The following is a 12495-nucleotide window of genomic DNA, read 5'->3' as shown; positions in this document are numbered from 1 at the left end:
TAATAACATGGTGAAGACTGGTTAGGGGCAGGCCTGGATCATCCGGACCCTACTTCCAAAAAAGACTTTTGAGAAATAAATAAACTGCAGTCCCTGATTTTAATTAAAAAGTTATTTGAAAAAAAAAAATTTTTTTTCTACAGTTAATATATCTTTTTTTGATTTTATAGCTAAACAGAAAATTATTTAATTACAGTTTTTGCTAAGATAGACCAGTTTCCAGGTGTAATAGGAAGCAAGGACTGGGTAAATCTGGTAGAGATGGCTGTATCCTGAGCAAGCAAACATTAGTTACAAATAATTTTGTGAATATGCTTATTATATTATATTATTATCAATAAATATGTTTAAAGTAGGGCGATGGTTTAGAATGGTTAGCTTAGGTATGCCTGTACATTGTTTTCATTAGACCTTGCTGACCCATTCATCATTTTGTAAATTATTTTACAGAAAATTCAATTTTAGTTTAGTATACATATTACACATATTACACTTTGGTGTTGTGTACTTGCCTACATTCACTTGACAATTGTTGTAGAACCAAGATTAATATTTAGCCAAACTAAATATTTGTGAGTAAACCAAATAAACCAATGCTGCAGTCCAAGTATCAAGCAGGACTGTCAGCTACCACCAAAACTCATGGAATCTAATTAACTAACGAATACAATGCCTGAAATACAATGCAAGCACAAGGTTTTAGTATTTGTACAGTTCTATATTTGTTAGCTTCAAGTCAGCACATGATCAAACATTTAATTACCATATATACCTAAATATTAAAAAATCTGAATGTAAGCAAAGGTACTTTTATCTGAAAAATAAAGCTACTTGAGCATAAACTAAAGGCACAAAAAGCAGCCATCACTGCTACTAATCAAAACGCTTATCAACAGAAATATCAATAAAATTAATGTAAATAAATGCATCCATGGTGTGCTATATTAAAACATTCATTTTTAAGGAGATTTTGAAGGTTGAGATATTTTGCATTTTGAGTTGGTTATGCTGGATTACATGCTCTTGAATTACTTTGTGTGCATTATTATTGACCATAGGTAGATGGCACTGGGTAATCGTGTAAAGTGTGTAACAACTAATAATGCCTCTGAAAGCAAGAGTTTAATATACATTTTCTACAAAGACACAGCATCATCTAGTGGTGTGACCCAAAAATAAACCGAATACAGGTAATCCCCGGGTTACATAAGAGATAGGTACTGTAGGTTTGTTCTTAAGTTGAATTTGTATGTAAGTTGGAACAGGTAAATTATTTGAATAAATGCAATTAGGACAGATGTTTGTCTCAACATATTATTAAGCAGCATGGTCTCATTTACTGTAGAAAATCCTCACTGTGAGTTAATCAGAAAAAAAGCAAATTATGGAGCCTAGACACCTATTACCTTTTGGAGCAAGCTGTGCTTTGATACGCAAAATGAAACAACTGCAGAGTTTGTCTTGGTCATTAAAGAGTTCTCAGTCCTTAAGATCAACTACAATCTCCGCTGTGTTTAGCAAAAGATTTCTTCTGAAAGGCATGCAAACCGCCCCCTCCTCCCATCAAGCCTCTGTCCTGCACACAAGCGAGCAGGGAGGCCACATTTGTATCTAGGAGTCTTCTGTATGTCGGATGTCCTTATCTCGGGGACTACCTGTATAAGACTCACTTTTTAATGACAGTAGAAAGTTTCAGTTCAAAAGTAAAAAATCATGGTTTATAGCTATTAGTATGTACAGTAGGGGTGAGATGAAATATTATAAGTTGAACCTGCATTCACTTTAACAACCAATCATGGGCAGGGAATAAAAAAACTTCTACTATATATTATGGGATGTTTAATTGAACAGAGAAGCACTTTGCCCCATCCATTGGATTCCCCTAGCAAATTTTATTATTACATGAGGTGCCTATCCTTATAGAGTCCCATTAGGTTTAAATTCTTTATTTCATATGTAATTGCATTATGTTTCATAATTGCAATTCAAGAACTGGGCCAATTTTCAGCATGCTTTACTACATAAAAATAGGGTTTAAAATATCCACTTTTAACAATGAAGTTAATTAAGTGATAATAGTGTTTGCATGATCAATTTTGTAAATTCACTATACTGGATAGCAATTAACTTTTAGCAAACTGCTTGGGGAATAATATAATAAAACAAGGGAAAAATGGGATAACAAAATTCAAAAGGCAAAATTTAATTATTTATCTGTGAGATATGAAAGAAGTGAATAGAGTTTCAATGGATATGATGCTAATCACTAAAATTAAATTTAGTGGACTGAAATAATATTCATTAATATTTATACTTTCACATAAATGAGCACACCAACACAATAAACTTGTTATAATTAAATCTGCATTTTTGGATTGTTATAAAGCTTTAAAAAGAAAAAAAAAATCAACTGTTCCCAAATACATAAAAATGCAATCAATTACATTTTACCAAAATTAAATATTTATTTTAATTTACATTTGATATATCCTAATAAACTGTAAAAGTTTAAAGAGGCATTAACCAGATCAGTAGAATATTTTTTATATTGCCATTTTTCATCGTCTATAGTTCAGTCCCAACAGTCCAAACTTTACTTAAAGTAAACTCAATCTATAAAATCTCCATAAGTTTTCAAATGTCAAATTCAGTATACAGCTTTTGTAAAAATTATGCATGAGTAACCTAATATTTTTCCTGGGAAGAAGAAGCTTATCCTATAGCCCAGGAAAGATCTACAATTTATTGTATTTTAAATAAACAAAAGAATATATTGCAGTGAGAAAATAAACAGATCAGATAAAAACAGACAAACAAGTCTGAGTAATTGTCATGCAGTTTTTTTCTGTTTCATAACTATTGAGTTCTATAAACTAGTCTTCCCTTGTTATCTTATCATCTCTTCCACTCATTTTTTTATTTACCAAGACATATTAATAATAATATTATACCAAGAATAGCAATAGTAATAAAAGTATATATGTTATAGAAAAGGGTATGGTGTAACAACTGTCCAAGGAACATGATGGAAGGGAAATATTGGTAATTTGTCGGAAAATATAGTAGACTCAGGATGGTTTAAAAAAGAGTCAAATAATACAATAAAAATGTAAAATAAAATAAAAAAAAAACTTTCTATGTTACTAGGAGGCGGTATGTATTATGAAATTAACAGTAACAAGACATCATGTAGGAGGTATACCATCTTAGAATACTACAGGTATAATAAAATCCCAAACAATAACCAGGAATATGGGAGAAGAAGGGAGGGTAGGAAGAATGCTGTTGGTTGGCTTTCTTGCCCCCTAACAGAAATGTAGTTTTCAGATCATACATTTATGAAAACTCTTATGCCCTACATATAGTTACATAATAAGTTAGGTTGAGTTCAACCACTAGAGAAATAAACATATCCCAGATATAAAACCTATGGACATATTTAGTTAGTTGATGCAGAGGAAGGCAGAAAAAAACCCTGGTACAATTTGCTCCAACAGGGGGAAAAGAATCCTTCCTGATTCCCTGAGTCAATCGAACGTTCCCTGGATCAACGATCTTGGCTATGTTAACATTAAAGCTTTAATACCCAGTTATGTTCTGTGCTTCTAGAAAAGCATCCACATTTTAATAATATTAGTTGCTAAAACTACTTCCTGAGGGAGCTTATTACACATTTTCACAGACCTTACAGTGAAGAATCCCTTCCTTATCCGGAGCTTAAACTTCTTTTCCTCAAGACACAAAGAGTGCCCTGTTGTCCTTTGTAATTATGAGAGTCACCAAAAGCAAGCTTAAGGGTAGTCCACACCTTGTGGTTGCCCTTAAAAAGCTACAACCTGTCCACTGCTAAGGGATGCCAACATTATATGACAAGTATTTGCTTAAAAACTCTTCTGAAGCTATAAGAGCAATTCCACAAATGGAAGGAGCTGTAAATACCCAGGTATAAATGCTGGAAGTGGATATTGCTTATCACATTTATACCCTAATGGTGGAAGGTAAGGATTTATTAAAGATTTTAGAGAATTCTGTAAATGTGTTCATTTGTAAGTGATCCGTGCAATCTAATAGTACATGCAACTAAAGAAGGTGTAATGTGAGAAGTTTACATTTTCCCTTTAAGGAGGATCTGAATCATCGGGGTTTCAAATGATAAAAAAACTCATAAATAAGTATCAAGGTCAAGTCTGCTGCTCCAGCAGCTAGTGCTAAAGCCACATGTACACTCTAGATAATTTTTTTTTACAAGATGAATCATTGTGATCTAATTGACCCAAATCTTATGTAGCATGTGAGGCATCAGGGAAGATGGGGCAATATATAGAAAGCACGAAAGTTCATCCATAGAAAGCACTGTGCATTACCCTTTTAACCCTAACCTTTAACCTTTCCTTTGTTAGACTTTGAACTACACTTTCGATTGATCTGTTTTTTATTTTTATTTAACCATAACTGACTAAAACTGGAAATTAACTAAGGCCTCTTATCCATAGGTACAGTGTCTGTCAGTAAAGGGATATTTGCCAATTTTTGGTTTGGCTTTAAAATGCTCTTATCTCTTAGAGTGCTCTAGAGTCTCCATGGAATGGGACATTAACATATCATGAAGAAAAGGAGCTAATGAATTAAGTGATAATTCCTTTCCCAATGGTAAACTCAAAATGTTTCCTAAATTATGAATCATCCTTCAGCTGAATCTCCTTCTGTACTTGTTCCAAAACTTCTAAAGCCCTAAACAATGGACATCAGATGAATGACGGCAAAAACAATTCTTGTGAGCATTGTAAACACAGCAATGTTCTGTTCCATGGAGAGGGAAGGATGAGCAGGCAGCACCCTGTTGTGCTTTTATCCATAGGAGTTAACAGCGGTTGCTCCTGATTGGTAGTTCATCAATTCACCGTGGCAGAGTGGTAAACAACATTGGGAGGCCACTGTACACATCAGATAAGCACGTAAAACTGTCTCAGGCAACTATTATCTGAGGTGTGTTTGTTGCTTTAGCTTTGTCTTTTACTCATACAGAATTATGTTGATTTGATAAAAGTTATGTTATCTTATTAAATATATTTTCCATTGTGTTTTTGTTGTTTTCTATTTTCTTTGCTTTTGTTTAGTTATACTGATCAAATGGAAATATAAAAGACTGTTAAATATATTATACCGATTTGAATGTATCAAGCTATATTTGCCAAATGAATCTTCGCTTACGGTCAGATTTTACATTTATCTATGGTAGAGAGATGAACATGTAGAACGTAAAATTAATAATTGTATGTCCTGCAATTAAGAACATGAAAGAAAATGGGATGAAAAGTATATAATTCTGAGGGGTTTTAACATTCTACGACTATAAAATTATGGGTTGTCAAAAATGAATAGTTCTTACAAGCAGGTAATTGCTACTGGTAATGAACGCAGTAGACTGTGCTACTGTTCTGCAGTCCTTTCTTCAAACATAATGTGATAACATTTCAAGCCAAAAGTGTGGGGAAAGCTTACAACAGTGTGTGTGCCCCTCTTTCATGTAGTAGGCGGAAGCATTTAATGTTGAAATGAATGGATGCATCTTCGATGACGCCTGTCTAAGCAAACACAATGGTATAACTTTTCATTTCATTTCTCAATGTCCTTCGATTCCACAAGCCACTGGTTTTAGCAAGAAATGACTTTATAATCTAATAAAAACCCTAAAACCATCCATATACTGTATCTACTAGACTTTAATCAAATCAATTTTTACTGATGTAACTTCTTAAATATTTTTTGTTTAAATGGTTCATATATGGAATGAATTCTGTTTTATTAATCGTGTGTTTAGTATAACTTTAATTATACTCACTTTCAACAACATTAATCACTTTCTCTGCACTTATAAAGTAGTGGCTTAATTGAGTGTAGAAAAATCTTTATATGACATAAAAATCTAATACAAGCTATATTAATTAAAAGTAACTTTCATTATTTATAGCTCTGTAGCTTTCATAAATTTAGTAGAAGTTAAACCTGCCATAAAGGTCCTAGCTCAGTAACTTTCTTTTTTAGGATGACAGCACATATTCCTGTCTTTCGTTTATGCTCCTCCATTGTCACCTAATCACACAGATTTCCAACTGTTTGGCAAACTATGTAATTTAGTAAGCATCTGCATCTACAGTACTTTAAAGCTTAACTTTAATCAGGCAGATGTTTATTGCAGAAAGAACAGACAAAGTCCCTTCTGCAAAACACATTCTTGCCTGCCTTATCACTCCATTGAGCTGTCAAAATTGCTGAGCTACGTATGCAACAATCCTGGAAATCCAGGCTTCAGTCCTCCAGTACTGAAATAATTTACATCAACCCATACTGAATGAGTTACGTCACCCTGGCCTGACCAATCAATATGGCTTAAGATCACAAGTATAAGAAGATTGCAGCACTTTGCAACAGAATAGAGTTAGGCGAATTTAAGAAGGTTTATTTCTGCTTTGAATAGAAATATAAGCGCTGCCTGTATAGCTTAAATGTAATTCTCCTATTTTAAAAGCTGGAACATGCCACAGAATGAGGAAGAAAAAACACTTTCCGCAAGATACAGATTTTTCTTCTGCTCTCCACCTTTGTTCTGAGTCTCTTCTTTGTTTGACTACTCTTAGCTATATTTTGTATTTCTGCCCCACCTACTTCCTGTTGCCTCACTTCCTGTGCAACCAGGCTTTTCGAACACATTGGATAAATTAGTTAATTTGCATTTCAGTAGGAGGAAATCAAGACTAAACTTCCAGTCCAAACCTGAATGGTTTTCAAATTTTGAATAAAAATCACTACAATAGGCATTGACACATATGTATGGGTATAGGTAGGAGTCCTCAAAAAGTATAGGGACAAGAAAAAGACAGACGTTGAAATGCAGGACAAGAGAAGGGAGAAGCCAAAGGTCATCCAAAAAAGTCAACAGGCAGGCAAAGCTAGCAGTCAATGACAGGTCAGACGGAGGGAAGTTGTTAATGAAGAATTATTGATACACAGTTGCTATTTCAAATATCTTCAGTTTACAATATGCCCCCAGTCTCTCTGGGATACACTGGCTCTAACAATCAGTATTTACCAGTCATGCCTTAAACAGTCTTCAGCTTAAATACACATATTATTAGCCCATCATTAATAATTATTCAATCAATATCAGAATATCTGGTTTTACTTTATGCCTTCACCACACACTTGATATTTAATAATTAGCAATTGTACCAACACCCAGACCCCTATTTACTTTTGAATGGAAACTGGAAGGCACTACGTGTATGTAAGTAACAAAAATTATTTTTTATCATTTATATGTGATATACATTGAACTAAAAATATATAATAAAGTAGTCATATAAACTTTACAACAAAATTTCTTTAATAACTTTATTGGAGTTTTTTGGACTGCACTCGTAAGGTAGTATACTTTTTGAATTTCACTTTATTGTCTGTTTTAGAACATCACAAACTGGTTTGTAAATTTGAATATAACATATGACTATGCAACATGGTTTTAATAATATTTTTTATGACATGTATCATTTTTTTATGTACATGTAGACTGTATAGTCCGTTCAATAGCATATCCCTAAAGAAGCCTAATTGTGGCGAAACGTGTCAGAGTCTATGCGACTTTATACAGTCAGAGTTTTTAAGACATCATACGTCATTTTGATTCCTTGTTTAGAAGCACCCTGTATAGCATAAAATACATGTGAAGTGTTAAACAGGATACAATACTGGGTAAAATACTTATATTATCTAATATATAAGAATTAAACTAGCAGCACCATCACAAGCCTGGAAACTAATGCTATCATGGGTAACATGGTTTGGCAAAGAAACATATTTTATGTTGCCTTTGGCCAATCAGAGGTCCAAAGGTAGGTCAGAGTCAGGGGTGGGCTGATCACAGGGTTGGGGGAGGAAGTTACAGCATTGCCTTACAGCAAATAGATAAATAAAGAGCAATAGGGATATTGGATATAAGTTGATTGAGCTTGCTGATGGGAATTTGGGAGCAGGTAGTTGAATAAAAGATTTTATTGAAAGTTTAACAAAGATACAGAATTTAGGACATAAGAAATTTTATATTTACAGGTTTGAACCATTTTATTGATTTTTACCCCTTATGTAAAATCAGTTGCTTGAAGATAATATATGTATTCAAGCGCACATCTAGGTCTGAATTTTGTTATTATACAGCTTGCATATCTTTATTACAAATCAGTAAATTATATCTTTTCAAAGTGCAGGAAATGCAAAGCAATAATGTTGAAAGTAAAATATTAATTTCTGGTATGATTCATTTCCCATATAAAAATACACATGAGTGCCTCTGATAATTCTGACAAGAGTCTTGTATTTTCAATGACATTTCTACAGATATATATTAGATAACACTTTGGTCTCAACCTAAAGCAGACCTTGCCAATAAAATGGATAAATGTGAGGCATGATGACTGCCAAACCAACTAAATTTAACACAAGTAATAGAGATTGTGCAATCAGGTTGTAATGTGTTAAATTATAAGTCACTGCAGTGACGACTTCTTTCAGCATTGTTAACCATGCTTTACATGTGAAAAGAAGACTACAGCTCTACTCTCTGGCTAGATGGAACAATGTGTCATTTTTTTTATGGACACTAGAACTCCAGTCCTTGGTTAGATCGGTAACTGCGTCATATACAATGACTGGCCAAAAAAGAGTCCCCAAGCCTGTGTGGGTAGTGTTATGCTCCGGAGTTGTTTCAGTTAATCCGGTTTGGGTTCAGCAAAGTTATGTGCCCAAAAAATAGGTCAGCTGACTACCTGAATATACTAAATCACCAGGTTTTTCGTTCAATGAATTTTCCTTCCCTAATGGTATAGGCATATTTCAAGATGACAATGGTACAATTCACTGGACTCAAATTTTGGTAGAGTGGTTCACAGAGCATGAGACATCATTTTCACACATGGAGAGTCCCCATCAGAGTCCCGGCATTAATTTTTGGTATGTGCTGGAGATCTGGCTCCAATAGTTGAGAACTGCCATGTACTTGGGATATTATATGACTGTCACTGCACCTACCAATAATGGTTAAAGAAGCACTGGGAGGGAAAAATGAATATGGAAGTGGGGTGGGGGGAAAGTGTGTATTGTGGGAGCTGGGGTAGGAAGAACTTAAATGGTTTACCAGTGGGAAAGAACACCTAGAACACACAAAAGCTAGAATTCTGGAATTTGTCCCTGCTTGGATGTTCGTGAATTAGTTCACACATTAAAATAGATAAGCCCTTTCTTCTGTGAGACACTATTTATTCTGGAGACATTGTTCTGTAATCTAATCGCCATTATATCAGCTGGGTAGTAATTTTTAGCAGCAACCTTTGTTTGGAACAGATTTTAGGAAATTAGAGAAAGATGGTAGTTAATTGAAGGCAGCTGATTTATGAGAAAACAGAGTCTTTATGTTCTTCACGATCATCTCAGACTCAGAGCCTGTGTACTAGGTTCATTATTTTAACTTCACAGTACAGTATGACTTAGATTTAAATCTGCTACTAATGTTCCTTTAAGCTTTTCTTCTCTAGTAATTTATGGCTCAGTACCTTCCCCTCTTTTATTTTTCTGATTATGTGGTTTACTTTATTGCACCATTTTCTTTTCTCTGAGCCTTGGACTTTTTTTTACCAGAGCTCTATGTAATACCAAATGTCTCCTACACAGGTCTAGTTTCTCAGGTAGCCCTCAGCTAATCTATTTACGGAGCAGCACCCCTATGGTTCTCGTCTAAGTCCAGGAAAGCCTGATTAGGCTCCCCCAAGGGGTTGAGTCTTTTACACCTCATTAGGTGTGGGTTGAATGCTTTTCAACACTGGAGAAGATAGATTATCATGGGAAAACCTGGGTGATTCAGCAAACCTTAAATGGATTGTTATTAGTTGGAAAATGTTTATATTCCTTAGCCAGATCAATTCCAGGCTTGCTGGATCATAATAGTCAATTTTGTCTTTGAAAAGCTTAGAGAACACTTTTCTTGGGTTTGAAACACGTTCTTAGCACCAAACAGAACTGCAGCAACAAGAAGCCTCTTCAACCACCATCTCCTGTTTCAATTAGGATGAGAAGCCTTTTTTTTATTTATTTGTTTTTTTTTAATCAGTGAAATGCTGGCAAACTGATTTCTCAACCACTGCACAACCGCCCATGTGAGCAGACCCTTCATCATCATATAAAGCCATCATTTGTGGAAACCTACAGGTATTTTAATAATTTACTACCGCCACTGTTACGACAACGGAAGGGCAGACAGTATCCTGTGGACATTATCCTGGAACAAACAGTGTCAAGGATGTAGAATCAGACAGAAGTTTGTTTTAAAATTATTATTTGTTGTTTCACAAGGGTTTAAGCAGTTTGGCTTTACACACTATTAACAAAACATTCAAGTACCATCAGAAAATCCTTAATGCAGATTCCTGGTTTGACATTAGGGTCACTACACATTTTAATACATTTACTTTTTGGTGTCTTTTTTTAAAGTGTGGTAGTTTTGAATCTATTGATTTCAAAACACTTTTAAATAGATTATTTGGGCCTCCAGGTAACTACTTCATTTTTATTTCAATTTTCTGTCTGCATTTGGAAACATAAATATCTAAATGTAGGGATTCTAAATGATGCTTTTTTAGAAAATAAGAAAATCTTCAATTCCAGCGATTTTTTTCTGTGCATTTAAGCTATTGCTTTAACTGATCTTTGGAATATCAATAGAATAACAATAGGTAAAATATGGAAATCCAGCCTACATCCAACATTTTTCAATTATTTTTTTTAACAAATTACCTTACTAGGAGCTATGTTTCAAACTCAAAATATACAACAGAACACATCAGCAGCATATAATTAGTTTTGTTTTTGGTCTAATGTCAAAATTGCATTTCATTGTCAATGTCATTAGAGACTACACAGGGTTTATGGTCATTAGTAGGAGCTGCATCTCAAAGCATAAGTGATGATTCTGTCCTATTGCTGCAGATAAAAGGTTTTAATCAGGTGTGATAATCTCCATTTAATAGGCACCTGGCTTATGTGAATAAATCTTTAACCCATGGTTGTTCAAAAAAAAATTCCTTTTATCAAACATTAGTAAGAATATTAATTCTAAGCTGGTATGTATAGGTGTATATGTAGTAACATAGATTTTTGTTCTCCTATATTTAAATCATTAGGGTACAACAGTATTTAGCCAGCTGTTGTTACCATCAGTGTTATTTGGATGTTATAATAATTTATAATATGGATTTTCTATTGGAATAAATGTTGGAAAACACCACAATCCTTAATACATCAGCTATTGTCCAAGTCTTCCAGCCCCAAGTCCCTCTTTTTAATTCCAGAGCCTCTCATCAGCTGTCAGACTGAAGATATACTACTAAAGGTTAATACATAAAAACTAAATTTTAGGAATTGATAAAGACATCATAGATGAGATGTCAGCTATATTATAATTATTAATATTATTATGTAATCTAAGTCCAAAGCGGGGCTTAATGTTATGAGTGGCTGGAACTCCCTCGTCACTGAAATAGCACCGCTCTTACAATTCCCTGCGTCTATAAAACAGTCCAATGCGGGGCTACGCATAGACAAAGAGGCTGCTGGTCTATTCATGCGAGTGATGCTGGGAATTGTAGTAGTGGCACTATTTCAATGCATTGGTGGGCCAGCTGTAATTCATATTTAGGATTCCTTTGGGGGCCAACAAAAAAAAAAGATTGTTGCGGGCCAGATTTGGCCTGTGGGCCAGAGTTCAACACCTCTGATCTAAGAGATGATCATTTAAATGAATACGGGTTTGGTTCTCCTTAATGTGGGAAAAGAGTATAGTTTCTTCTGAACTGATGTCACCTTGTACTGTTGTCGATGATCTGTTTAATGGTTCTTTGTTACTGTTGTTAAAGGACTACACGTCCAATCAGGCTGTTATTTTTATATTGTGATGTGTTCTGTAAAATGTATATGTCAAAAATTCAGAAAATTAATTAAAAAGGTTGAAATACAAAATAGACCTACTATAATATATGCTTTAGATATGCTAATGTCTCTGTTTTAGTTTATTTTCCATTTAGTGTTTTGAATATAAATTTTTATGATGGATACTTAAATTTCAAAGTTTACATTAGCAGTGAAGATAAATTTGGCCTCTTTGGAAAGGTAATTTCTATTGTTTAGCTTAATTGGCTTTAAATAGATTCCAACACCTTAAACTGGATGTTTGCATATATCCTAGACTAGTTCTTGGGCCAATAAAATAGCCCCATAATAAATTATGATTGTGTTTCCTTTTGTAAAAAAACATAAAACAGACACTGAAAACATAAAATAAATATTTTAGGCTGACAGTAAACAAATAAGGACAATACAGCATATATATATATATATATATATATATATATACACCGTATTTTTTGCCGTATAAGATGCACTTTTTCTTCCCCA

Source organism: Pyxicephalus adspersus, chromosome 5 (genome assembly GCF_032062135.1).
Source record: "Pyxicephalus adspersus chromosome 5, UCB_Pads_2.0, whole genome shotgun sequence".
Taxonomy (NCBI): domain Eukaryota; kingdom Metazoa; phylum Chordata; class Amphibia; order Anura; family Pyxicephalidae; genus Pyxicephalus; species Pyxicephalus adspersus.
This window is presented reverse-complemented; position numbering follows the sequence as displayed.